Source organism: Vicugna pacos, chromosome X (genome assembly GCF_048564905.1).
Source record: "Vicugna pacos chromosome X, VicPac4, whole genome shotgun sequence".
Classification (NCBI taxonomy): Eukaryota; Metazoa; Chordata; class Mammalia; order Artiodactyla; family Camelidae; genus Vicugna; species Vicugna pacos.
The window spans coordinates 5,872,624-5,896,801 of NC_133023.1; the positions used below are offsets into that span (position 1 = coordinate 5,872,624).

At 48.3% G+C, this 24,178-nt stretch overlaps 1 protein-coding gene across 4 annotated transcripts in view; it reads left to right on the plus strand.

Moving 5' to 3' along the window:
* Positions 1 to 1,151: 1,151 nt before the first annotated feature.
* TBL1X (transducin beta like 1 X-linked) overlaps positions 1,152 to 24,178 on the plus strand; it is a 196,322-nt gene continuing 173,295 nt past the window's right edge. For 3 of the 4 annotated variants that reach the window (XM_072956029.1, XM_072956028.1, XM_072956030.1), the window contains exon 1: positions 1,211 to 1,350. The gene's annotated coding sequence lies outside the window, so the exon portion shown is untranslated. Of the gene's footprint in view, positions 1,351 to 24,178 lie in introns of all 4 variants that reach the window. The other variant, XM_072956027.1, reaches the window with a different exon arrangement.

The window sequence follows — 24,178 nt, forward strand, 5'->3', positions numbered from 1 at the left end:
GGGAGGAAGAGCTGGGGATTTGGGTTCGCCAGGTCTGGGCCGAGTGAGCCATTGCAACATAAAACACTGCAAAAGCCCAAGGTCTGAAGCCTGCGGGTGGGGGTAGGGGTAGGGGTGGGGTGAGAAGGCCCTAGGGCCCAAGACTCCCCCACCTCCAACTCCACTTCCAGGCTCACACCCCAGCTCCTGGCCTCCACCCCAGTCTGTCTCCCCAAGCATTTTTGGCACTTCTCCGGAGGGATTTTGCAAAGGTCAAGGTTCCACCTGAGCCTCCACTTTTTGGGAAGGGGAAGAGACCACTGGGGTATCCTCTCTGCCGCCGATTTTGAGGGAGATGAACTCTGGAGCAGGCTGCAGGGGGTTCTGTTAGGGCACTGGGCGGCTTCTTTGAGGTGGGGGAGGGTAACACAGCAGTGGCCCGGTTTCCTTCCCCCTTAGAAACCGCAGGGGTGGTGGTCCGGGTTCTTGTTCCCTCCTGGCAGTAAGAGAAAGGCTGGGTTTGGGACTGGGGCTGGGGTGAGCTTGCGTTTCCTTCTGCCCCCGTGGAGGCCACGGGGAAGGGACAGGGTGCGGAGCTAGTAAGGAGAGGCCCGGGTTCTCCTCACCCATTCCCCCTCCGTGGTGGGGAGGGGAGAACTGGGGTGAGGGACAGTGTAGCATCGCAGGTCCCCCATTGTGGGGTAGGGAAAGACTGGGACACGGGTCTTCCCTAGATGCCGCGGGGGAGGGTCTGTGTTGGGGCGCGGACTCTCACCCCCTTCGCCGTGGGGGAAGGGCAGGCCTGGTGTCCTTACCCTCTTTGGAGGAGGGGCTGGCTTGGGACGCGGCCCCCCAGGGCGTGGGGGAGGGACGGGGAGACGCGGGCTCCCCTCCCCCGATCGTGGGGGAGGGTGCCGGCTGGGGGCCGTGGGGGAAGGGCGGGCCTGGGCGGCGAAGGCGGCCCCCCTGGCAGTCCTCCCGGCCGGGGTCGGCGCGCTGGCGGCCGCTCCCCCCGGAGGTCACTGCCCGTGCCGGTCCCTCCCGCCGTCCCGCCCTCTCCCGCCGCCGCCGCCGCCGCCGCTCCCGCCCCAGCCCCCCCTCCGCGCTCGGGAGCGAGGAGCCGCCAGCGCCCCCGCCCCGCCGCCGCCGCCGCCGCAGCGCCCTCGGCCGCCATTCGGCACCCGAAACTTTCCAGTGCCCGCGCCTCTCGGGGACTCGGAGGCGGCGGGGCGGGGGCGGCCCGGGGGCGGCACGCGGCTGCTCCGGGCGCCGGGCCCTCCTCGGCCGCGGCACGGCCCGGGCTCGGCGACGGCCGGCCGGAGGGAAGCTCGGAGTGGCGGCGCCGCCACAAGTTGCGCTGCTCGTGGCGAGGTGAGTGCGCGGGGCTTGGCCGGCCGGGCGGGGTGGGCGCAAACTTCTCCGGCGCGGGGGCCGGCGATTCCCTCCCCGCTCGCGGGCAGGCCGGCGGCCGGGAGCGCCAGCACGCTCCGCCCGCCTCCGGGGCTCTGGAGGGGCAGGTCCCCAACTGTCCCCGGGGCTCGGGCTGGGGTACGGCGCGCTCCCTGCAGGCTGAACAATACCCCGATGTGGCCGCACCCCAAAGTGCCGGCGAGTCGGGGACGAGCGGCGGCTAGGGGGCTCTTTTGTTTTGGGGAGGGGGAGGCGGGCGGTAAGTTTGGGGAAGCGCTCGATTTGTCCCCCGATGCCCCTTTGTCTGCGGATCCTGGGGCTGGCTGCGCGAACCTGCGCCGCCGCGGGATCCCCGTGGGGGAGGGGAGCCCCATTCATCCCTGGGCTCGGGCCGGCCCGCCCGGGACCTGGTGGAAGCGCGGCGGCGCGCAGCTCAGTGAGTGGCGGGCGAGGCGGCGTGGGCCGTGGCTGCTCAGTTTCCGAGGCGCAGAAACTGTCAAGGAAGTCGGGAGCCCCCCGGCCGGAGCGAGGGGAGCAGGCTGGGGGGCGACTAAGGCGGGTGGGAGGAGCCCTTGGCCAGGCAGGGGCTGCAGAGCGTGGCCTGGGGAGGCTGCAGACCTGTTGCTCCCAGGCTCGGAGGAGGGTTGCCCCCTAGATCCGCGTCCCAGGCCCTTCTCCTCAGGGGGACCTTCCCAACCCGGGTCGGTGCTCAGAACGGGGTGGGGGCGCGCCTTCGAGAGTCGCGGGACGCTGGAGCTGTGACAGTTGGGGGTCGCTAGAGGCCCGCCGGCGCTGGGATAGGGCCTGGACTTCACGTGTGTCGCCCGTGCGCGGTCAGGCCCGGCCCGGGCTCTCTCATTGCCCGGCCTCGCATTCTCCAAGGCAGCGGCACTGGAAATCCCACAAAGTTGTTAAAGTCGGAGGTTTTTTTTTCCCCTGTTGGTGATGTTGTAGAGCAGAACCCCAAAAGAAACAAAAAACCCACCCCTATTCCATATGCAACTGCTTCTGCTTTGCGTTGTCACATGTGGCTTGACCTGACTTCTGGATGTTTTTCTGACGCGCCTCCCGAGCCCCTGGGTTAACCTGGAAGGAAAGGGGCGGGACTGCAGTCTGGGAGGGGGAGGGGAGCGCCCCGCGAAGATCCTGCATGGTGGCCTCGGGGTAACAACTGGTCCTTGAAAATTTTATGAAAAGTTTGCAGCCAGTCATTCCTAGAAAAGACGCGTTGGGGGCGGAGGGATGTTGATTATGGAACAATTGAGACGTGAAGATAACGCTCGTATTTTAAAGGATGGTAATACCTCAGATGTACTGCTGATTTTTGTAGAAAAGCACCCAGCTAGGTAACTAATCCAGGACTAAAAGCTGAAGTTCATCACTTGACCCACTTATTAAAATAGCCCCTTAAGGGTATTCCAGACCTTAAGTGAACACACACCTGTGGGACAAAAATGGAGACTGTGTTTTATTTGTTGGTGGGCACAGCAGGGCGTGTGTCACTGGATCTCCTGAGGTTGGCTTTTATCCAAGAGCTTGGTCAGTCCCGGAATTGTCAGCACCCCCATTTAAATTTCACAGGATCATCCTTAAATCTCCCAGACCTCACCCCTCCTGAAAGTTTGGGTGTTCTAATTGAGAGCGGGATGTCCTAGTTGGTCTCCAGTCTCACCTTTAACTATGGGGAGCTTCAGTTTTCTTATGTGTGTGATGGCATCAAGATCTGCCTGGGTGGGCTGTTAGGAGGGTTTCCGTGCTAGCCAGCAAAAAGGGGAATAGAGCCCCTGAGTCCAACTCCTGGGACACTTAATGCTTGGCTAGAAAAGCAGCCTTTGTCCCCATTTGGCCTGAACTGGTGAAAGGCCCACCCTGTTCTGCTCAACTGTTGACCTTGAAGTCCTGCAACTTTTCTGAGTCATTTTCCTATATGTGTAAAAATAAAAAAGAGGAACTGAAATCGTGATGCTCACTGGGTGGTGCAAGGACAGAAAGCAGAAATTATGTATAAGTTTTTTGAAAATTATGGAGCCTGTAAATTTAATTTGTTGCTATCGTGCAAACAGAATAATTGTCCATACGTTACTTGAATGCCGTGCACTGAGGACTTTACAGGCACTTAACTCCCTGTGTGCAGCAGTTACTTCCGTTCTGCTGCAGAGGACACTGACTTGCTAATATATGATATAGGGAGGACTGTCTAATCCCAAAGCCCCTCTTAAGCTTGGTGTTATTATGCCTTCCTGTCTACAAAGTGTGAGTTTTCCCATTTGGAGACAAGGTCATTAAATTACACACACACACAAACTCTGTCTCTCTTCCCCACTCCCCGCCCTCCAGCTCCAGAATCTGCATTGAAATCTGCATGTACATTTAGACAAATATCAACAGAAATCATGAAACGTCCACCACAGCAGAGAGATTGTTTCCGACTGTAGCTCAGTTGTCCAGTAGGTAACCACAAGCCACATGTGCATATTTAGATTCAAGTTAATATAAATTCAGTAACGATTCTGTTGTTATTGAAATTACCAGTTCTGTTCTTTCTGTGCTCTACCCATAATTCACATACTCAGTAGTTGCTTGTAGCTCATGGCTACCATCTTGGACAGCGGAGAACTTGCAGAAAGTACTAAGGAGGGTGATACTCTGTAGTAACTGCAAGGATTGATAAAGAAAACAGTAAAGAGAGTTAGTCTGCTTTTTGTGGGGGAAGAGGAGAGGCTATAAGAGTTTTAAATATTTTACAGGTAGATCTTTGAAGGAAAGACCCATTTCAGCCAGCAGTTTAGGAAAGTGATTTCAGTGAGTTTCAGTGAGATTGACAACTGTGGTTTTATATTCACATGGTTTGGATCACTTTTGAATGAGAAAACCAGAAGTCAACCCAGAGTCTTACACAGTGTTTAACCTTGGACATAAGGCATTTAGTGTCTCTGTGCCTTAGTTTCCCATCTGAAAAATGGTGTAGCCAGTCCCCACGTTGCCTGTCTGAATGTGTTGCAGGGAACATATCTTGGGATGGTGGGGAGCCCAAGGTCTTGCCATCAGTGAGGCTCCACGTGCATAATTGAGACGTAGGCCATGTGTAAACCCCTGCTATGGGCAACGTAGGTTCTCTCCCCACCAAGTTTATGTCCTCAGTATTAAGGTTTAATCTCTTGAGATTGAAATCCTCTGTAATTAAAAGGCTGATAAGAAATCCTTCCAACAAAGTGAGACTTCACAATAGTCAAAGTATTTTTTAAAAAGGAGCTAGGTGCTAGCCATTTCTGGTACACCGGTCCCTGAGTCAGGATGTTATTTTTATTACTTCGTTGAGGTGTTCTTTGCATAGTCTTCTGTATTTTTTATAGCAACGGAATAGAAATTTTATTTGTAAATGAGGATGGGGAAAAACCTGACTTCACAGCCTGTCAGAGAGCTGACTTCCAGATCCCTTCTGCCCCTCGTCCTCACTACTGGTCTCTCTGAGGACTGCTGTTACCTGTTGGCCTTTGGGACACCTGCCCTAGTCACGATTCTCTTACAGAGGCGGGAAATGGGTCCCTGCAGAGGGAGGCCAGGCCCAGAAAAGTCATCTCCCATGGGTCCTGAGCGGCAGGAAGTCACATCCTCTCTCAGATACCTGTAGGGGAGGAGGACCCCTTACCCCGACCCTGCGGCATCCCCTTCTCCCAGCTTTGTGCCTGGGTCAGAGTCTGGGGCTCCACGCACATGGCATTTCCAGGGCTCCACCACAAGCATTCTTGTTCTGCCCGATGATGCCCTGAGACTGTCCTAGGCGTGGTGTCCCCATACCTTGCATTTGCCCCCTTTTTCTCCCTAAAAAAAAGTAACATCCAATAAGTTGTCAATCTTTCATCACCCAAGACATTTAAAAAATAGTTTCAATCAGGAAGTAAGAGTGAACTCATTTTGTAAACATTTTTTTTAAGTAGGAAAGATAAACTTTTTTTTCCCATAACTATTTTTAGCGTGACGGAAGTAACTGGCCCTTTGAGTGGAGGCTGGATGTGAACCCTCCCCTTGGGTCTTGCCCTCCTTGGCCCTTCCGCTCCATCCTTTCTGTGAGGCTCGGCCTACCAAATGGATGACCCTGGACACATTGTCAGAACGAGGCCCAACAAAACCAAAATAAAAGCTGGATGTGGGAAGAGACAAAGAGAGTCAACATGTTTATAAAGGGAACAAGAGCCTGATCTGAGGAAATGAGTTTAAAACCTCAAGGGGAAAATACAGTCATTAAGGAATTTGTTTCCTGGGTGTCTTACTGACCAGGGAACCAGGAACTTGACGGAAGGTGGTTGTGTCCACCCAGTGGCAGCCTCCTGCGAAGCCGTTCTGTGTATCATCACTGCGATCAAATATTTATTGCGAATCCACTGCCTGACTGAAGACTGCAGATGTGACCTGAAAGCCATTGGAAAATTAAATTGGAGCCAATTTAAACTTAAAAACAGAGGAGAGAATATTTTTATCTTACAAAGGAAGTCTGGTACCATTTGCATGGCTTGGCTTGTTCTTGGCAGATGGGAACAGAGAGGTGGAGATGGGGCATGACATGCAGGGTTAAGAGAAAGGGAAGTGTTCAGAGACGGGGGTAGAAAAGGCAGTTGTTTATTGAAACCGTATTTTCACCACTGAATGCTAGAATCTTGGAGTTGACTCATGGTTCTCAGGCCAGTTTTGCCCCCTGCTGTCTAGGGGCATTTGGCGATGTCTGGAGACATTTGTGGTTGTCGCAAGTCGGGGGAGGGGGATGGTGGGGTTCCTGGCATCTGGTGGGTCCATGGATGCTGCTTAAACATCCCATGGTGCACAGGACAGCCCCCACCCCAAATGCCGGTGGTACAAAGGTGGAGACACCAAACCTGAAGTGTACCATCAACTCTACAGTCCAGTGTGGAGCGAGGTCCACGGGCAGGTGGATGGCAAGGAAAGATACATACCCAGTTCTGTAGTTCTTAGGGCTCCTCCCCCCCTTCCCTGGGAGGCTAATTTGGGATACCTTAGGCAGTAAGTGATGACATAGGCACTCACGGGAGAAGGGAAAGGAGGAGGTGGGAAGTGCATGGACTTTGAGGAACACAGACTTAACAGGGGCAGCACTGCTGGAGGTTTTGGGGGAGGGGCGGCTGCTAGTTGCTGAAGCTCTTCCTCAACCCAAGTATTTTAGAGAACCACGCTCCCCCTCCCGGTACCAGCTTCTTCCTGTTGGTGTTGCTGATGTCATTGCAGATTTAGCCGGTCTCACTTTGGGTCAGTTTCTTGGGACTTGGGTATTTATCAGGAGAAAACCCAGCCCGTCTGATGTTTTCGGACCTTTTCTGTGCCCAGCGAGATGTTGGTTACCCTGGATTGGGGGAGACTCCAACACCGTGCAGGGTGCTCAGGAGGGCGAGGGCAAATCAGTGTCTAGGGTATTTGCTGCTTGCAGGGCTCTTGCAGGACTCTTGGGTGCTGCTTAGGTCTCGGTCCCTTCCTACGATTGTGAACGGCTGGCGGCAGCTGGGCACGAAGCTGCATTTTCCTGGTTGGGGCCCTCTTCCAAGGATTGGCCCCTTTGGCACCCACATCTGGTCCTCCTGAGCCCCTGTCGCGTGACCACCCCGCCAAGCCCAGCCTGGGCAGGGGCCTCTTGGGCTCCTGGTGGTCAGGGGGCAGTTGACACGGCTGTGTCAACTTGGCAGCCAGCCCGCCATGCACTGACTGCGTCTTTGGACAAATCAGTTACCTTCTCAGGTGTTAGTTTTCTCACTGAGAGAGCAAAGGAAACGTATTTATTTCTCAGACTTATTGTATTAGAGGAGAGAGGATTAGTATCGTGCTTGGAGCCCTGCGTGCTTATGTTTTCCTCTAGTCTGAAGGTGGGAATTTGGTGTGGAAATATGCACAGATAATAGTAATATATCTTTATCAGTTAGGGGGGTCTCCAGCAATCACTTGCTTGCCTTATCTTTTTTCCCCTTAAGTTAAATTTCAGGGCTGGCATACATGCACACAGACGCTTTATGCATGTATGTATGTGTATATAGTATATATAACGTGTATATATAGAGAGACTCTGTTTTCTGAATTACTGTAGATAAATTATGAACTTAAGCACGTGCTTAAATGTCTATAACCACCACCAATACGCAGGATAGAGGACAGCTGGATTCCATTACCCCAGAGGCGTCCATGGTGCTCCCTCTCCCCGAGCCCCCAGCCCCCAGGCCGGGCGCCTGCTTCCTGGTCTTGGTAATCACATTTTATCTCAGGATGAGGTGCCTCATGGAGAATCCCTCCACCCTTTCAGCACCTCCCTTGACACATGAGCTTTATACTTTAGCACACTTGGGCCAGTGTGCTTTCCTCAGAATGATTTTGCACCGTGGATATTATCAAAAGCAAGGAAAAACCAAACATATAGCTTCTTACTGTTTGTTTGAAGCCACAGTGAGAAAATACCAGGTGTCTTGCTGGAGCTGCCTAAGTCTTGCTCCTCTTCAATGCTGGTTCATTTTTGCTGTCTAATTAGTTGCGATGAGGCATTTTGGGGTGCACTTTCAGAGATAGTTTCTATTACTATGGAAAGACATTTAAAGTGTGAAATACTGCAGTAGGTTGAAGTTGTCTTTAGTTTCAAAAACAGGACACACAAGAGGCGAGGTTTTCCCTGTAGGTTAATAATGTGACCGTAAAGCAGGCTGAAAATATCCTGTTGTGTTTGCCACATTAGTTTGTTCTAGAAATAAAACAAATTCTGGTATCTGTATTTCTGTGTGGTTGTTAACTTGCATTTTACCTTGGGTCGTAATTTCACTATTTGCAATCTAATAAGAAATGGCACGTTTTTTTTGAGAATCCCCGACTTGGCATTTTGGCCACTTACCTCCTGCCTTGGGTGTTCTGTCTGCGTGTGTAAACTTGTCGGACCTGTGTGTGTCCTCACACGTAGAGTCAAAGGCTTCATGAGCTGATCTTGAGGCCTCCCATGCTTCTCATGTGTGGATTTTAATCATGGAAAGGGACAGTACTGAAATGTTGGGTAGGCTTTTTTTTTTTAAGACTTGTAGGTTAAGAAATTTAGTGGTTTTATATTAACTGAAAGCTTGGGTAAACTATGTCCCGTGCTTTGACTGTCGTTTATGCATGATTAAAATAAGCAATATTCTACTTAAGATTGCTAAGTCAGTTGCATATTTTACTTAAAAAAAAAAAAACCAGCAATTCAGAAGATACTTTAGGCTGTTGAGTGCCTCCGAGTAATTCTTATGATTGTTGTGGTTTCCCAGTCTCAGGAGACCCTGTAAAATAAGCACAAACAATGCTCACGGCAAAATTCACAGTGTTTATTCTTCAAGAGAGTGACTGCCTTGAATTCCTGTCAGTTTTTCCTAGCATGGTAGATGTAGCTGGAATGCTTAAAAGAAAACATGAGTGTTCTCTGCTTACTTCTCTTGAGCCTGGAACTCAGAATGTGACCCCAGATAGCCAGCCCTGAGCACTTTCCTTTCTGGAACACTTGCCGCCAACTCCCAGGTGGAATACAGAGGCTGGGGAGTTGAGGGCCGCCAGCCCCCCTCCCCCCACCCCCTCCAGGCTGATCACCTTACCTCTTGCCAGGATATTGAACAGTTTGCTCACGCCTCCTGAGATCTGGACCCCCAAATGCATCCATGTTGCAGTGAGGCTAGAGGGACACTGTCCCCCTTGTTGGATAGCTTGATGCGTAACTGTTACAGACTTGCCTGTTGCCATCCGGCTATAGAGTCTGTGAACATCCGGCGTCCAATTCTGCAAACACTTCTGCTTGTTTGAACTTCTTCATAGATGGAAATTTGGGTAAAAGAAGCATACTATATGTGTTGCCATTTTAATTCTTTGATCAGTAATAACAAATACTTTACTATGGTAAGACCACATGAACCATGATTAAGAACTGGAGAAAGTCTGTGTGTAACTGAGCAGTGCTTTCTGTTTCTAGTGCTTTGTGGGTAATTCTTAGTCTTAGCCAAGGGTCCAGGTACCCTTGTTACCTTGACATCCGATTGAAGATGAGGAGTGAGAAAGGAGGGTGGAGGGCAGTTATCCAGTTCATGTGATGCAGAAATCTGTAGCACCACTGTGCAAACGTAATTCTCAGCATTTGCAGAGTTCCACATGGTTGCCGAGTTTTAGGTTGTATTTCAGCTGACCAGAGAATTGTTGTCTCTACCATTTGGTTCATTTGGGAGACAGATTAAACTTGGGTCCCAGCCTTAGACTCTTTTTCCAACAGAATCTTATCAGGCATTTTAATCCTTGAAACTTGAATGCCAGCCCTGTGTAGGTAAAGACTCAAGTAAGTATTCACATTTATCAACTTAAAAACAACGGTTGCCAGTCCCTGACAGCCATAGGTCAGTCTTGGGAGACATGCTTTGGTTTAACTCCTAATTTGATTATGGAAAAATACCACATTAGGGTTGTATTTCTAAGATGGACGATGTTTCTATGCCAAGTTCAACCATTTCCAAGGATCTATAGTGTAATTCTTCAAAAAGCCTAGCCAGGAGAATAGCGTTGGAGGGGTACCCAGCTCAGAAGGTGGTGAAAATAAGAATTAATGATCTCATGTGTCCAGTGCACGACAGAAATTATTGGAGACCTTATGAAAACAAGGGGAGAGACCTGTGGAAATGAGACTTGCCTGATAAATTTCATGGGACTCTGATAAATTTCACAGACCTCTGGACCTCTGAGTATGTTTGCTTGAAACCAAGAGTCTCCATGTTTAGCGGGGGCAGAGAGGGACAGAAATGCCTTGTTTCAGGTTTTAATTTTCAAAGTGGGCTTCCAAGTGGATTTCATGTCCTCTGGCAGGTGCACAGTGAGTTTTATTGGAGTGCAGGAAGAAACTTAAGTTGTCCATTTATTTTTTTTTAAATCTAATAGTTACAAAACGTCTATTTGTGGTCTATGAAAAATGCATATAACATTAGGTGAGTGTTATCTGTAGTTAATACGTTACGTGAGTTGGGGTTAGTGCTTAAAACGTGTTCACCCAGAGGGATATGCAATGAAAAATAAAGCATTTAAAGATCCTGGAGAGGCCCCCAGAGGTGATGAGAGAGGTTGATAGTGAAGTCCCTGAATAAAGTGGGACACATATATGTTCCCCTTTCCCTCTGTCTTCAGCTGCCATAGGGTGTGTGTGTGTGTGTGTGTGTGTGTGTATGTGGACGTACACGTATATGTGTTAAATGACTGAGATCTGCCAGCTTAAAGATTGGACATTGCTCCAGAGGATGCAGTGTTAAGGATGTGATTTAGGGAGGAAAGAACATACAGTGACAGGGTACTGTGCATATTTTGGGTCTACTGGATTTTGCATGTTTTTAAAGCTGAAAAAATATTTGTGTTTCAGAACCAGATGACAGTATCTCGGTTGCAGGTGCACGAGGAACCTTTGGAACAATGCTGTGCTTTTTAAGCATTTCATGACGCCACAGTGTTTTCATAATCACTTAATTCTGTTTATAAATCAGCTGCTTTCATTGATGGTTGCCCTCGGGGCTACCAAGAAACCAGGCTTTTTGTTGAATAAGTGATTCAGACTTGAAAAGATGGCAGCATGAGATAGCGCTGGAACTAGGTTGTGAGAAAGTCCTTGGGTGCCTTCAGGCTGCCTGTTTATTTGTTGTTATTTCTTTTTCCAGGGACATATTTCATCCATCATGTTTGTTTTATTATTGTTATCATTTTTTTGCATTTCACGTGAGAGGCTTTTTAACAGAGAAAACTGTCGTTTTAGTTGATGCTGTATTGCTGGTGTCACAGAGAGTCAATAAATACAAAAACTATACTCACGACTCAGGCCACATGGTGGGCTGTGGAGGTGAGAAATGGGACTCACCTCCGAGCTTAGGGTCTCAGGCTGAGCTCATTTGCTGAGAATGGATGAAGGTCTGGTTTTCATGAGACTAAACGTCAACCATAAGTAGCTCCGGGGTTACCCCACCAAGCCTATTTGTTTAACTGGAAATGATGGATATTTCAGCTTCGGGTTTTGGGTATGATTTGGGGTGTCGCGTCCGTTTTCCCCTTTGCGAATGCTGGGTGTGCAGTGCAGCTCGTGAACAGAGGGAGGCGGGGACAGGCACCCGACGCCCAGAAGCCTGCAGCTGACGTTCCTGGTCACGTCCTCGAAGTGGCAGGGCGCCGGGTACCATGCGTCGTCAGCGCTCGTCTGGACCCACGTCGACATTCATTTGTCCTTTGGTAAACTGATGTATTTATCTCCTGCTTGATAAAATCAGATTGCTTCTCTTAATGGTAATATTCCGAAGGCACCTACTGCAAAGAGAGGAGAGACGGGAAGTAGAATTTCTAACATCTACGTTAGGCACCTTTGTCTCTGCTCTCCAGGAATCCATTCGTTTAAGCACATTTAGCTGTAATGGGAGTCTTTGGGAAGGTTCTGTATCTTGTTCAGGTCCTGACTTCGTACTGTAAGCAGGTCAGCCGGACGCTAATGAATCACTGCCACTCTGGACAAGTCTTTTCCCATCTTTGTGGTGGATGATTTGCTAATAATTGTTCATTTGATTATTGGGCAGCGAAATTACCCCAAATACTGTTTCAGAGATGTATCAGAGTACAGCCCTACCCTTAGACTCTTTGCAGAAGCGGGCACAGAAGTTGGTTTTGTTTCCTAAACACATACCTGGTGTACTCGCAAAGTGCAGAGATGGGTGTATACTTTCTGGGAACTTAAGGGTAGGTGTATGGAGCAGGAGGGTAGGGGAACAGTAAGGCCAAACGGTAAAAGCCACTGGGACACTGAATCTATGAGGCTGCTAACCTTTAAGGGAAAATATGAAAACAAATGAGTTTGTAGCATTGTGAATTACCCTTTGCGTAATTTCTATCGAGGAAAGCAACTCCTTCCCCTTGGGAAGACTGGGTTGTTCAAATTAGCTGTCTTCATTTTTTCCACAGACATAAAAATCAGTTGTAGTTTAAGTAATTGTATGTGAAGCTTTATAATTGGAAATCTGAAGTTAGCAAAATTATATAACCCTGGTTAATTACGTTAGTATACTTGAACTGAATGTGGGGTAAGATTTCCTCATGGAGGTATTATTTCCTTTTTCCCTCAGTCAGTACAGCCAATAGTTGGAAAGTTTCCAGTTCCATTTGGTAATTCTTTGATTGTCCTGGACGTATTTTCAGAGAAGCTAGTTGAAAACAGAGACTGTGTGTTTTCACTTTTCCCCAGTTCATGTTTAAACATAAAACACAGAGATTAGGCTGTCCTTTGTAAATTTTAATTTTCTCAGTCCCTGGCACAATAGAGGGGTATTTTAGGGGTCCCACTTTTCTGCTAGTGTTTGCTTTAAGGGAAGTTTGGGCTTGGTTCATAGTTTGCTATGCTATCTGAAAGTAAATGTTCAACCTTCTTGAATTTCCTGTCGTGTTTGCTTTTCCATTGAATGTTCTGTATTTGGACAGCGTGTATTTTTCTGTGTGAGTTTCTGGCGGCACAGATGTTCATCCAAGTGGAGTTTCTCTCCATGTTGATCAGCTGGTAGCGTTTGGCCATCTATAGCTCGTATAGCGTGTTGAATTGAGTTGGGCACATTGTAGGTTCGGGTTGGGCTGTCATTCCTTCTGCAAGCTATGTGAGACTTTGTGTTGTCCGGGTTTGCCATAGATGATTGCTTTGCCTTTGGATTGCTGTAGATGGCTGCTTGTGGTGATTAATTTAACATGGAACTCTAAATCCCTTTAAGATCAAGTTGATTTTTGGAGGTATAGATTGCATATCATAAAAATCACCCATTTTAAATGCCATTTGCAACAACATGGATGGACCTGGAGTTTGTCATTCTAAGTGAACTAAGTCATAAAGAGAAAGAAAAATACCATATGATAATCATGTATACATGGAATCTAAAAAAAAGGACACAAATGAACTTATTTACAAAACAGAAACGGACTCACAGACATAGAGAACAAACTTATGAATACCAGTGGGTAGAGGCAGTGGGAAGGGGTAAATTGGGAAGTCAAAATTTGCACTTCTTGGGGAGTGATGGAAATGTTAGCTATCTTGATTGTGGTGGTGGTTTCATGGGAGTATACATTATCAAAATTCATCAAAGTGTACATCTAAAATATGTGTGGTTTACTGTACAGGAACCATACCACAATAAAGGTGTTGAAATAATCACCCATTTTAAGTGTGCAATTCAATGATTTTTGGTAAATTTACTGAGTAGTGCAGTCATCATCATCATCATCTGACTTTTGAACCTTTTCATTCTTCCTGATAAGATCAGTCATGTTCACTTGCCATCAATTCCTACACCCAGCTCCCAGCCACAGGCAGCTCCTAAGCTCCTTTCTGTCTGTCAATTTTTTTTTTATTTTAACTTTATATATATATATTTTTTTTATTGTAGTAGAGTCACTTTACAATGTTATGTCAATTTCTGGTGTACAGCATAATAGTTCAGTCATACATGAACATACATATATTCGTTTTTATATTCTTTTCCACCGTAAGTTACTACAAGATACTGAATATAGTTCCCTGTGGTATAGAGTATGAATTTGTTGTTTATCTATTATAGATATATATTAGTATCTGCAAATCTCGACCTCCCTTTTTATCCCTTCCTACCCTCTTCTCCCACTGGTAACCATAAGTTTGTTTTCTATGTCTGTGAGTCTGTTTCTGTTTTGTAAACAAGTTTGTCTTCTTTTTTAGAGTCCACATATAAGTGATATCATATGGTATTTTTCTTTCTCTTTCTGACTGGCTTCATTTAGAATGATGATCTCCAGATCCATCCATGTTGCTGCACATGGCATTATTTTATTCTTTTTTATGGCTGAGTAATATTCCATTGTATAAATACACCACAGTTTCTTTATCCAGTCATCTGTTGATGGACATTTACGTTGTTTCCATACCTTGGCTATTGTAAATAGTGCTGCTATAACCATTGGGGTGTATGTATCTTTTCAAATTAGAGTTACCTCCCTCTGGATATATGCCCAGGAGTGGGGCTCTGTAGATTTCTCTTTGCTCAGAACAAGTCTCTGAGTGTGGTGAGCTTGCCACATGGTGAGAGCCTACTTAGGAACCTTCCCCGACCTCTGCCCAGAGACAGGTTGGAGGGGAGAAAGGTGTGGGTAATAGACATCGATCCTCAGTTTTCCCGTAAGATCAGGATCGTGATAGATTGGTTGCCAGCACTCACCATGGAACCATCAGCGTGGAACTGTGTGGGAAGAAATTAGCTCAGAATCTGGAGGAGCTCCTCGCACGTACAGGGTCATGTTAACAGTGGGGAATTGTGCGTGAAGGGCCGCACTGGGCAGGCGAGGCGTCTGGGGAAGGGGCTGCCCCTGCAGGGCTGGGTCAGTGCCTGGACAACCCAGGATGCAACCACAGGGTGGTCATCCCCTTGTGCCCCCACCGTCTTTCATCTCAGAATCCCCTCCTCGTTTCTTTCATGGCACTGAGTTAGGCTTTGACCGAAGTTCCATCTTGGTTGGGATATACCTTAGCCCAGTGGTCCTCCACCAGCGTCAGTTTTGCTCCCAGCGGACCCTGAACAATGTCTGGAGACCTTTCTGGTTGTTACAGATGGGGACGGGTGCCGCGGCATCTAGTGGGTCGACACCAGGCGTGCTGCCAAATGCCCTGTAAGGCAGAGGATGGAGCCCGCATGCCAACAAAGAATTCCCCAGCCCAACAGGTCAGTAGTGCTGAGGGCAGGGACCCTGCCTTAGTAGCTTTGACTCTGGTGATAGTTTTAAATGAGCTACTTAGATTTCAATGAAGACTTGGTAAAGCTGAAGAACTAAGAACCCCATTAGACTTAAAAAAAGAAGTTCAGATATCTTTCCATCCTGTCATGCATTCCAGGGAAATAGGGAGTTTTCTAAAGCAAAGGATAAGCAAGATTTTTGGATGCAACTTTAGAGGGAAAAGAAATTCCAGTAGAAGTATTCATGTACAAATAAACAGCTTAATGACAATGTAGGCAGAAGTATGTGGGGCCACCCCTTGGCTTTGACCTGGGAATCACATTTCATAATTATCTGGTCCCCCAAGAACTGAGAAAGGAGAGAGAAGGATGCTGACCTGGAATAAAGACTCTTAAAAACTCTGAGTGTCTGTAATGGGAGGGGCTGCTTCCTGCACTCACCTTGTCATGGAAAGTGTTTCTAGACTGGCTGAGGGGTAGGGGGTGGGGGTGGCTGCTGGGAGCCTAACACTTTAGTGCATCTGCTTAGGGGCCCCTTGGTTTTGGTTTCTGTTGGTTTCTGTAGGGTTTTCAGTTGCTCCCCTGAATGTACACAGTGTGACGATAGCTGGCCCTCCGCCAGCACCCAGGGCTACACTCTTGCCTCTAACCTGCTTCATTGTTTTCTTGGACTGATCAGCCTTTGAGTCCCTCCAGAAGTTCAGGCCCCCTGCCTGGGCCCCAACCTGCACACCAGCCTGTCATCACTGTGCCTCTGGGGCAGGAGCCGCCCCTCCTCCCTGCAGCTCTGGTTTGTACCCTGGTGGTCGGGGGTGGGGGTGGGGGTGGGGCTCTTCCTCCCCACACTCTCTGCAGCCTGCTTTGCCTCCATGCCTTCCAAAGGGCAAGACCTCTCTGAGCAGATCCTGTTCCTTGATTCTTTTGTTTCTTTTGCCTGTCCTGAGCTCATGCCATCTTCCAGGGTGATACATAATGACACGCCAGTCTCCCTGACTTCAAGCAATGAGTTGTAGGTTCCTCCTCCCTCACAGAATAACCAATATTAACAGCCCTTTGTGTGACATCATAGATTCTGTTTCTGGCGTGTTCTCCTGTCCACGTGCAACTATGTAGCCTTGTGTTTTTATCTAAATGAGATCATATTACACTTGCTTGGCTCCATCTGCTTCATTTCTTTTGATAACTTTATTAAGGTACAATTTAAGTACGGTAAACCCAGCACATAGAAAGTGTGCGCTTTAGTCAGTTTTCTCGTACATCTGCTGTCTCGATTGTGGTGCTGGTTCCACAGACACGTGCATTTCAAGATAACACGTGTTTCCATCGCTTCCAAATTTCCGCGTGTCTTTCCGTCATCTCGCTCTGCCTCCCTCCAGCCGCCACCAGGCAACCATTGATCCACTTTCTATTACTACGTAGGTTCGTTTGCATGTCCTAGAATTTTGTATCAGTGAAGTCGCACAATACATAGTCATTATTTTCCCTGGCTTCTTCCACTCTGCCTGATGATTTGGGGTGTCATCCATGTGGTGTCCTGTGTCACTAATTCACTCGTTTTCACACCTGGGTAGGATTCCACTAGATATGGACGCACCACCGTGGTTGGACATTTGGGTTGTTCCCCTTTTTTTGGTTATTATGAAAAATGCTGCTGTAAATATTTTGTGTGGCCCTACCAGTGGTTCTCACCCTTCATCATGCACCAGAGGCCTGTGGCGGGTTGATGAAAATGCAGATCGCCAGGCCACATCCCCAGAATTTCTAGTAAGTAAATCTGGGCAGGGCCCAAGACCCTGCATTTGCAGCAAGTTCCCAGCTGATGCCAAAGATGCTGGTCTGCACTCCGCCTGAGAGGTCTTTCTAGATTATGACTGCTACTCCTTTCTTACTTCTTCCAGATTACTTCTCTCCCAGACGGTTCTTTGTCTTGTGATGTTGCTCGTGGTGTTAATCACACAGCTTCCCATTTTTGTGTGGTTGAGTGTGTACATCTATCCTTCTGGCATCCTCATATCAAGGGGTAATTACCAGGAATAGCTCAGGGTTGGGGGGCACGCCTCTGTCACCCACACCTGGCCATGCCACCCAGTTGGACTCTTGCGGGATCTGACTGGTGCCCACTTGGCTGCTGCAGCCTGCTGGGGTCACCTTCTGAGGAGAGGGTCCATGCCTGGTGAGGCGAGCCGGGGCCCAGGCCCTGTGCCGGGGGTCCCCGTGATGCTGTCCCCTGGAACCTTAGGGCTGCCTTTCCTTTCACAGGGAATAACCTCCACCCCACCACTCCCACCAGAAGTGGCCAGTCCCAAGACAGTAAACGTGTTTTGTTTTCAGTATGCTTTTCAGGAGTCTAGTCTGAGTTGGCGAACTTGGAGCTGACGAAAGTTATCAGTAGATGTTCTCCGCCAGAGCCAGTGCGTTTGTTACAATTATTTCTTCATTTTTGAGGAGACATACTTTTATTTTAAAGAGTTGCTTTAAATTACTGAGGACTAGTCTTTTTGCAAAAACATCTTCCTAAATCTGATCACGAACCCCAAGTCTTCCCACTTTGCTCCTGAGTCCATTCCACAAACCACCTTGGGTCACAGTCCACCACTGACCTGTGCTCGTGCGTTTCAGAATCTGTACTCTGGAGGGGACTGGGGCGCAGGATTCCAGGCTCCTTAATTCAGCTCATCTCCGCAGGATGGTTACGTGTTTTAAAGTTTGCACTGACTTGTAATTGTTGGCTAATGTCCCAGTTGTTTCTTCCTCTCCTTCTCTTCTGTTACATCTTGTCAAGATGTGACTTACATCCCATGCAACTCATTTGTCCAAAGTGTATAATTCAGTACTTTTCCTGCTATGTTCACAAAGTTGTGCAGCCATCATCACTGATTCTACAGCCTTGTCATCACCCCCAAAAGCAACCCCTTACCCATTAAGCCATGACTGCCCCTTCCCCTGTCCACCCAGCCCCTGGCGACCACTGATGTACTTTCTTTGTCTCTGGACATTTCCTGTAAGTGGATCTCACGATACATGGCCTTGGCCGCCCAGCTTCTTTCCCTCAGCATCCCGGCTTTGAGGTTCTTCCATGTCGTAGTGTGTGCTATCCCAGTTTCTGGGTAAACGTTTTGTGGAGCCTCTGGGTAAATCACGGAGGGCTTGGGGCTGGGGGTGGGGACTCAAGGTGGGAGAATGTTCCAGGATGGGTGAACCAGAGCTGCCCTTCTTGGATTACGTTGAGATGGAAAATGGTTCATGAATTGAGCAATGTTTCCAACGAACGCTTTCCAGTTCAGCTTCCAGTTGGGCGTAAACTGTCGTCTTCCTTCTGTTTCTCTTTGGTTCTTCCATCTTCTCTCCTAAAGAGCGACATAGGAAAAAACAGTTCTGGTCAATTAAAGCCACACCCGCTGACCCACTTTGTGCTGCATTTTTGCGTGGGGTTTAGAGGGTCCTGTCTTGGGTGAGACACAGGAAACCTGTATTTCCCAAGGGCGGGGGGTGGAAAGCAGGTTGCAGGTCATGGGGCTCCAACCAGCCAGACTTCAGCTGCTTTCTGCAGCCTCCCAAAGCCACAACACCAGCTTAGACCGACACAGAATCGCTGACTTGTTTACTTTTCTGAATTTACAAACCTTCTGCCTGTGTGGGGCCATCGTTACCATCCTGGGGTCAGGTGGGAGAATGTGGAGGCTGATTTTTGTCAAACTATCGATGGATGCAACTTTCTGTGGTGTTTATGCCTACAACAGACGGCTTACTGGGGAGGCTGAAGGGCGTGTGTGTTTTCCCAGTTGATCTTATAATCGACGGTGTCGGTCTCCTATCATTCCTGGGACACATGACCCCAGACTCACAGCTTAACTTTATTATCTTACAGTTGTGGGGCTCAGAAGTCTGGGATGGGTCTCCCTGTGTCAGGAGGGCTGCCGTCTTCTCCAGAAGCCCTTGGGGAAAACCCATTCCTGGCTCTTTCCAGCTTCTGGAGGCCTCCTGCGTGCCCTGGCTCCCGGCCCCTTCCTCCATCTGCAGAGCTAGCAGCGTCACCTCTCTGACCATCCTCCTTGGTCACATCTCCCTCTGGCCACAGCCTGCAGAGATTACCTATGTTCAAGGGCTCCTGTGATGGCACGAGGCCTACCCATATACTGGATCATTTCCCACCTCAGGATCCTTAAGTTTCTCACATCTGCAAAGTCCTTTCTGCCACATAAGGAAACATGGTCACAGGGCCCAGAGATTAGGGCCTGGGCCCCTCTGGGGGCTGTTATTCTCCCTGCTCCCTGTTTCCTTTGTTTCTGTCTCTTAATTTGTTCCTCTGAAGCCCACAAGGTCTGTATGTTTATATAATATTGGCCGTTTGTGCTCCTGGCATCCAGAGGTGGAGACCAGGGATGCTGCTGAGCACCCTGCAGTACACAGTGCAGCCCCCACAAGGAATGGCCTGGCCTGGGTCCAGGTGTGCTGAGGCAGAAGAGCCCTGCGCAAACAAGGCCGTCTGCAGGTGGCTCTCCTGCACTTGACGTTTGAGGACCACGGCTCACAGGCCTGTCTCCACGGAGAAGGGCAGTTGGCGACCCTTTCCCTGTAAACACACAAAAGCCAGCTGAGGAAAAGGGAGTCATTTACCATCTCACAGGTAACTGCAGAGGCAGGTTAAAACCCAAGGGTCTTTTCTAGATCTCTGTGGTTTCTGTGACTTACTCTCATTTGCTTTGGACTGTATTAATTCTTTAAGTTTTATTAATTCTTTACTTACGCACAACCTAATAAATAGGCCATTTATTTGGTGTTGAAAAATCTGTTTTTTATTAGGACATTTCCATTTTGAGCTTAGTATTTTTTTTCCTCCAGGTGGCCTTTTGCCAACTATTTCTGTTACGCTTGTGTTTTCTTTTTCCTCACCAGCAAGACTGCAAGTGCTCCATAGCAAAGATCATGCCTTAGATTTCCTTTCTGCTCCACGCCATAGCGAGCACTGGGTAATTACGGCTCAGTTGCTAATGGTATCCATTGCAATGTGCGTTGTGCTGTGTGGTTAAGGGTCATTTATCTAGTTTCCATGTACCAGCCTTTTATATCATACTATAAATTCTCTTTGCTGTCTTTGGGGCTGATGGTTAGTGTTGATGCTCGGTTGCTATGTGGCGAAAAGAAAGCTTTGACCTCATCAGAGGAAGGGAGCTGTGTCACTGAGAGGCTGACAGCCTCATTCCTCCTCTACGCACGCGCCGTTTATTTTGGTGATTGAGATATTGGAGCTATGGAAAAAAAAATCAGGGTACATCACTTGCTGGCGGGACAACCAAAGTGCTGTGCGGTGAGCAAGTGAAAGCTTCTCTGTTCCCACCTTTATTGCGCACAGCAAGCAAGTAGAGATTTTCTCTTAAAAACCTGTCTGGGGAAGCATTTGCTCTGGAGGATCCTGTGACACCTGGAATTTGCTCTCATCAGCTCAGCCAGGTACCACCTCTTGGGGCTGCTAGCAAGTTATAGAAATAACTTTTTTAGGAAAACCTTTTTCTTCCTTTCCCTTCCCTCCCCTTCCCTTCCCTCCCCTTCCCCTCCCCTCCCCTCCCCTCCCCTCCCCTCCCCTCTCCTCTCCTCTCCTCTCCTCTCCTCTCCTCTCCTCTCCTTTCCTTTCCTTTCCTTTCCTTTCCTTACTTTTCTTTTCTTTTTTTGATTATGCTATGTTTAATCAAAACGGTTTTCCTTGAATGTGTCTTTGGTGCAGTGGTTGTGAGAGCCAGGCTTTTGTTCTTCTCGATTCCCTGTGTGAGAAAAGAATTTACTGGCTTACAGGAGGTAGGGAGAGGGTCAGGGCCCACAGAGGCAGTCCAGCTGTTCTTTTTTATTTTAATTTCATTTTTTAAAAAACTGAGATGTAATTGGCATATAACACGGCATTAGTTTATGGTGTGTAGCGTAGTTATATGTAAACATTGTGAAATGATCCCAATAAGTTAACATCGCTCACCCCATGTAGTTACACTTTTTTTTCCCCTTGTGATGAGAAGTTTTAAGATTTACTGTCTTAGCGACGTTCAAAGATATGCTGCAGCATTGTTAACTCTAGTCGCCTTGTGTTCCGTGGTATCCGCAGCACTTACTTATTCGCTTTCTGGCTGGAAGTTTACACCTTTGTCATTCTTCACCCATGTCATCACCCCCTCCGGCCACCTCCAGCTGTCCTGTCTCTGGGGCATCATTTCTTTACCAGCTTTTTGCCTCGCTTCTCACCTCCTTGGCTGTGAGGACACCAAGTTGGTGTGTCTGACGATGCAGATGACCTAGAAAGTCACACATAGTGAGAGAGGAGGGGGAAATAGAAATCTGTGAACTAAATTAGGGGATGGGCGTGACTTCCTTGCAAAATGAGAAAGGCCCTGAGCTGCCACATTTCCAGGTGCAAGTGTAGTAATTTCACATGTTGTGAGGCCACCAATCTGGGTAGTTTTTCCAACTGTGCTTTTGTCTAAAACACAATCTACATTACATGAACCCACCTCTTGAAATTTAGCAGTTAGGAAACCCAAATCGGGTTTGGGGGAGGGAACCCCCACCTCGTCAGACGTGAGCCCCCTCGAGTCACCTGGAGCTTCACCTGTGCTGAAGAAGTTATGTGAAAGGCACTGAGGAGGACACGAACTTCTCTTTCTGCCTGGTGTGCCCATATCAAGGCGCTCTGGGCACGATTCCTGCCACGCAGCGGAGAAGGACCTGTGTTATCGTCACGTGTCGAGCTTGGAGTGAGTGAGGGCGAGTGTGAAGGGGAGAAAGGAATGGAATGATGAAGCCACTCGGAATGCAGGGAGCATGTTGGAAGACGTGCTTTCAAGGACAAATAGTGAACTCCTGGCCGTGGGCTGGCTGTGTCATAGCCCATGCCTCAGACTGTGTGATGGAGGGACATCCTGGTGCTCATTTACTCCATCCTCCTTCCTATCAATGCCACGGGCCAGTGTCTCAACTCAACTTTCCGGAATACTCTAGGAACTCTCTATGTTCGGTGGAGGTGCTATTTCTCTACTTGCTTTGCCGTGTTTTACAGACCTGGGAACTGGTGTCTCCAGATTCCTTTGAAGCCCGTGTCACTGATCAGTGGTGATTTGCCCCGATTTTCCTGCGAGCTCTCAGTTCTTACAGGGTACCTGCCCTTGTGGTCCATCTCTGGAACGTGTGTAATGGGAAGTGAAGACTTTTAGAGATAAATGCATTCCCCTGCTTGGAAAACAGGGTAATTTGAGCCAGTACAAGTCAGTTCCTGACATTATCCGTGACTTCCTGGATTAAACCAAAGACCCATGTAATTTTTGTTGTTGTTGAATACCAAGCCTGATGTTTCCCTGGAAAGCGCCCTTGAATAGGAGCAGAATTATTGAATTTTGGGCCTAATGCTATCATTGACCACCCGTGTGACTCTGGCCTCAGGAGAACGGAATCATCCTTCTGTTTCTTCTGTCAGCCGATGGCGTGGGCCGCATGCTCTCCAGGGGTCGTTCTAGCATGTGAGGTGATTCATCCATTTTCAAGACTGCCCAGAGCCCCTGATTTGATTTACTGGAACTACTCTTGTCACTCACAGTGGTGAGAATTGCATATGGCAAAACCCAGTGGCTGAAAAGCTGCCTTTAGAATCTTCTCTTGTCACCTTCTAGGGAACACTCTGTAATAATCATGTTCTCTGGAATGTTTAATGACTAAACTGCCTTGAATAGGAACCAGGAAAGGCCCGTCTTCCAGCAGATTCCATTCTGTAGGGTTGACTTAGAAGGAGGTCTGAGAGCATTTCCTGATTATCTAGCCAGGGGCATGTGACCTCATTAGTGGCCAGTTTGGACCCTGTTGGAGAAAATCGGGTTCAGACACTCAGTCTGAATAAAAGTAAGGAGTACAGTTACCTTTATCTCCCTCATCTTAGGTTTCTTTGGAAGATGCACAAGCTTGTACCATGGTGACAAGCATCACATATGAGAGGACTTTTTTTTTTCTTCCTGAAAAAATCTTCGGAGAGTCAAGCCGTAGACTATTCAGCGTAAAACCAAAAGAAAGAAACAAAAAGCAAAACCAACAAAAAAACCCATAGTTAAATTTTTTGTATTATTAAAATATTTAGCTTGAGAATCTTCATTGAAAATTGGTCATCTCTGGACAGTTTGTTTAAATAGACTTTGGTGCCTTTTGAGAAGATTCCTTCCTGGTTGCCATGTGTGGTCCTTTCAGAATGTAGGTGAGATCAGTTCTCCAGGAAAGCAGACGTGATAACCTGGCTCACTGTTAGGATGGCTTTTATCACAGAAGGACTTTCTACCTTCAGCCCTTGTTTTCTGCTTTGTTTGGTTTCTTGGAGAAGGTTTTTACACCTGTTATTAGGGGAGTTATAAAATAGGAAGAAAGAGTTCACACACCGTGTTTTATAACCAGCATTTGCTCCTTACCCTGAGTATTGCATTTTGGCCATCCGTTTCCCACTTCCCAAGCGGAGCCTGGACCCAGGGCTTCTCTAAGAGCTCCTGAGAGGGGCTGGAGGGCCACTGGGACGGCCGAGGGGAAAGGTTTATCTCTGCCTCCCTTCGTCTGCCGTTCGTTCTCTCTGGCTCCTGCCTTTCCGTCTGGAGCTGCCTGCCGTTGGTGTTCATTGGAACCAGGCTTCACCTGCGCAGAAGGGCTGTGGGCAGAGGGGCCGCGAGTAGAGTCAGAGAGCGTTGCCCTGTTGCCGAAGGTGTGGGATGGGAAAGGAGGGGGACGAGTGAGGTGAGCACGGGGTAGGGGGTGGCGATGGGGACGTGTCGTTCCGCACGGGGACTGTATGGGATAGGAAGACACAGGCTGGGTTTAGGGGTTTCTTTAGGTCAAGTGGAGACTCATGATGGTACATCTTTATCTAGCGTACGTATTCGGTTGATTTTCGGTATTTACGGTAAACGTAAAGTCGCTGAGACTTACTGATGCTTTGCTTCTCAGGGAAATAAATACAGAGTTAAGTTCCTGGGAGCCCAGGTCACAACTTTTTCATCAGCCAATCGCTGCTTAGCCTTGTTTTGCGTGTGTTT